Source organism: Sceloporus undulatus, chromosome 2 (assembly GCF_019175285.1).
Source record: "Sceloporus undulatus isolate JIND9_A2432 ecotype Alabama chromosome 2, SceUnd_v1.1, whole genome shotgun sequence".
Taxonomy (NCBI): Eukaryota; Metazoa; Chordata; class Lepidosauria; order Squamata; family Phrynosomatidae; genus Sceloporus; species Sceloporus undulatus.
The window spans coordinates 175,190,097-175,194,279 of NC_056523.1; the positions used below are offsets into that span (position 1 = coordinate 175,190,097).

The window sequence follows — 4,183 nt, forward strand, 5'->3', positions numbered from 1 at the left end:
AGACCCGAAGCAGCTTTATTTTGGCAGTCTGTAACAGGCCATCATGTATAAATCTAGAAATTTTAGTCAAAAGATTGACCCCCAAACCTGTGTCGATTTATCCATAGGTCAATATAAATACTATATTTTAATAGTTATTTTAAAAAGGAACCATACCCAAGAACATAATCTGTCCTGGATGCACTGACCCTCCTCCATTATCTCATCCATACTGTCTTTAGTATGAGCACAAACAGTTAATATCTGCTGGAATTTTGTATGTTCTTTGTCATTGTTTTCCTTTGCATCATCCTTTACATCCTTTGTTACATGCCCTTAAATTTTACCCTCGACTTATCCATGGCCATATCAAAATTCCTAATTTTACTCCCAAAACCTGCCCTCGACTGATACATGAGGTCGATTTATAGTTGAGTATATACTGTAATTTCTAGAAAATTCAGAGGTTTTGTTTACATATGCAAAGTTTACATGACCTGGTTGTTTCATATCACATGTACACGACATTAGTTTTGAATACAAAGTTTGTCAAAAAAATGTTGAATTGTTCCTCTTTTTTGTAATCTATCCTTATTCTTTCCATGTTATTTTGACCTCTGGTACTAAATTTTCTGTAAAAGAAGTATTCCCTAGGAACACATCCACTTTGTTAATGGAGGTATATCTGCATATAATTTAGTAATTTTACTACAGTCCCTTAAAACAGTTGCAGTAGTCTCATTTCATTTACAGCTTTGATAATGTAAATTGTCACTGACAGTGCTTTTTGTCATAATGAATTAGTCTTTAAGGGGCCACCAAATACTTTGATTTGGGCTGCAGCACACTAACACAGTTACTGCTGTGAGACTATCCATTCTGCTTTATATAACTTTTAGTTATTCAGAAAGTAGAGGGAGGCAGAGGATCACATAGGCCTGCATACGTGTCAAGCTGATAAACTACTCAGATATTGGTATAAGTGTCCTGGGAAGAAAGAGCTGGATAGAACTAAAAAGCAAAGTATTTCTGTCAGGACTGTAGACTGTGCAGGCCTCCAAGGGCTGTTGAACTGCATTTCTCAAGATCTCTTACTGTCAACTAAGACTGATGAGAGTTGAAAGAGGACAGTTTTGGGGGTGACACATCTTCCCTATCTTTGTTTCAAATGTTTGCTAAGTGCACAAAATGTAGGAGATGGTGCTGTGATAAAGAGCAGGAGCGGAGAGGAAGGTGGCACTTTGCAAGTTTGGTTACCTTTGTATGTCGCTCTACAGAAGGGCTGAGCAACTTGTTGGTAGTGTTTTTGTTTGATTTGAAGTCATTTCAGACTTGTGGTGACTCTAAGGTGAACCTGTCATGGGGTTTTCTTGGCAAGTTTGTTCAGAGAGGATTGGCCATTACCGACACCTGAGGCTGGGATTATGTGACTTGCCCAATGTTACCCAATGGGTTTCCATGGCTGAGCTAGGATTCAAACCCTTCTCTCCAGTCATAGTTGAATGCTCAAACCACTACACCACACTGGCTCTTTTTGCTGTAGAAATAATGTATTTCAGTACCCCTTTAACTGCTATGTCTAGGGATTTGTAGTTTTGTGAGGCATCAGCCTCACAAAGAAAGCCAGTGTGGTGTAGTAGTTGCACTAGGACACTGGAAGACCAAGATTGGCAAGATTTGTTCAGATAAGGTTTGCTATTGCGTTCCCCTGAGGCTGAGAGCATGTGACTTATCCAAGGTCACCCACTGGGTTTCATGGCTGAGCTGGAAACTGAACCCTAGTCTCCAGAGTCATCGTCCAATACTCAAACCATGCTGGCTCTCGGGCAACTTGTGATCCTCTGGATATTTTGAGCTTTCAACTCCTGTTTGTCTTAACCAGTGTTGCCAATAGTGAGAGATTATGGAAACTGCTGTCCAGAAATGGTGGGAGGGCTACATGCTGCCGATCCCATCTATGTAATGGAATAATAGTTCCCAATACTAAGATATCGGTAGCAGCTACACTGCAGAATTAATGCAGTTTGATACCACTTTAACTGCTATGGCTCAGTGCTTTGAAATTTTGGGACTTGTAGTTTTGAGAGATTTAACCTTTTCTGTCAGAGTGCTCTGGCACCACAACAATCTACAAATCCCAGGATTCCATAGGATGGTGCCATGACAGTTAAAGCGGTGTCAAATTGCATTAATTCTACAGTGTGGCAGCAGCCTAAGAGAACTAAACATAAAACTCAGTGGCTTTGCATTCAGGAAGTCCCATGTTCCTTCTCTCAAACCAGCTCACTAGTAAAAAAAAGTGCCCTCTACTGGAGACCGTGGAAAGTGACTTTGGTTAATATCACACTACACTTTTATAGTGCTATTATTCAACTTCAATTGCTATGGAATTCTGGAGTCTGTAGTTCGGTGAGGCCTAAGAGCTTTCTGACTGAGAATTCTTAATGCCCCCCCATAAACTGTAAATCCCAGGATTCCACAGCAGGCAGTCATAACAGTTAAAGTGGGATAATAGTGCTATAACAGTGTGGCTAAAAACTAAGGGTCCTGGGCTGTAGGAACAAGTCGTCTAAACAAAGCAGAAGCCGCTTCCTTAATTGTAGTGTCTGAGAGAACTCTTTTCCTTTCTTCCTACTCCTTTTATAAGTACCCTGGGCATGCAAAGACATCTTCTTTGTAGCAGCCCCACTAACATAGAAATCCCTGTGGGGATGATAATAATAATAAAAATAGAAATCCCTGTGGGTGGAGATTAACCAAAGCTCCGTCCCACAGAATTTCAAGAAACATTCCAAAACCATCCCATTAGATCTGGTCTTAATGGCTGGAGTTACATTGTTAGCATGGAATCATTTTAAGGCACTATCTGGTTTAATGGATTTTCAGTTCTGACTTTGAGTGTATATGGGGTCGTTCTGAGCACAGAGTATTTACTGACTCTAGTCCTGAGGTTGCAGATCTAGCTGAATGAATGAATACAAAATTAGCACAAGCACATAATGAATCATGCGATGCTTTGAAAAGGAAGCATAGAAGAAAGAGTGGCAATTGGTTTACAGCAGGGGAGGGTAGAGCACAGTGGCCAGATTTTGAATTGCGGCTCCTAACATTCCATATTATTGGCTAGGGCTGAAGGGAATCAAAGGCTGTGTCTGCACAGGCCAGAATACACCTGAAGCAGCATTGAGTGGCCTGGCCCAGGTGCTACCCCAACATCTCCCCATTATTTGGAGCCCTCCATTGCATTGCTTGGCAACTGTTCACACATGTGTCCCATTGTGCCGCCCACCATGCATCACTCCGAGTCCGAAAATGAGGCACCCAGCCACAATCACATGGCTGGTCACCTTGTTCTGAACTCAGAGGGAATGACGTGTGGTAGTGGGAAGCACAACAGAATGTGTTGTAAACAACCGCCCAGCATTGCCATTGCAGGCTGCAATCTGGGTTATATGGCAGTTTTGGTGCTGGACTGGCTGGACATCGTCCAGACAGTTTGCACCAAAACCAGGGGCTGGGCCATGCATTGTTTGGAATTGGACTAATCACAGTGGGCATGGGGGGAGGATGTTTTATTTGGTCCTTGCAGATAGGACTGCATTCGAAGAATCTCTGGAAGGCCACAGTTGTTTGCCCCTCCTAAGTTCACACCTTTTTATATTAAGGCCAAACCACACATCTCCCATAGTCCTAGTCCAACCTCAAACTACTACACCAAGCTGAATCCTAAAAAACAGGCTTGCCTGTGTTTTCCCCTTAAGACTGAGAGTATATATTTCTCAAGGTGTGATCCTGTGGCTGAGCAGCAATTCAAACCCTAGTCTCTCAGAGTCCAGTCGAACACTCAAACAACTGCACCATGTTGGTTCTCTAGCCTGATGGTGATAGCCTTCATACTTTCAGGTAAACACCCAAGCAGAACTGGCATGGAAATGGGAACATTCTGGCTGGAATCCAGTTGGTTACATATGTTGGCATGACCACTGTTTCACCATCCCATGAACTTTGTTGGGCACTGCAAAAAGAGGCATCTAGTATCTCCTTCTGTGGCACCCTCACCCTCAGGAGATTCAACAGATTCCTCAGTGCAGCTGCATCCAGGCCACTGATCAGATGCATGTGGGTGGAAGAGGGCACCCTGACTTGTTCCAGTTGCCCTGCATAGAGTATCCAAGAAAGATATTCTATGCAGGGCAACTGGAAC

At 42.7% G+C, this 4,183-nt stretch overlaps 1 long non-coding RNA gene across 1 annotated transcript in view; it reads right to left on the minus strand.

Annotated features, from left to right (window-relative positions):
* Positions 1 to 4,183, minus strand: part of LOC121923854 — a 92,983-nt gene that overhangs the window by 57,488 nt on the left and 31,312 nt on the right. The window lies entirely within an intron of this gene.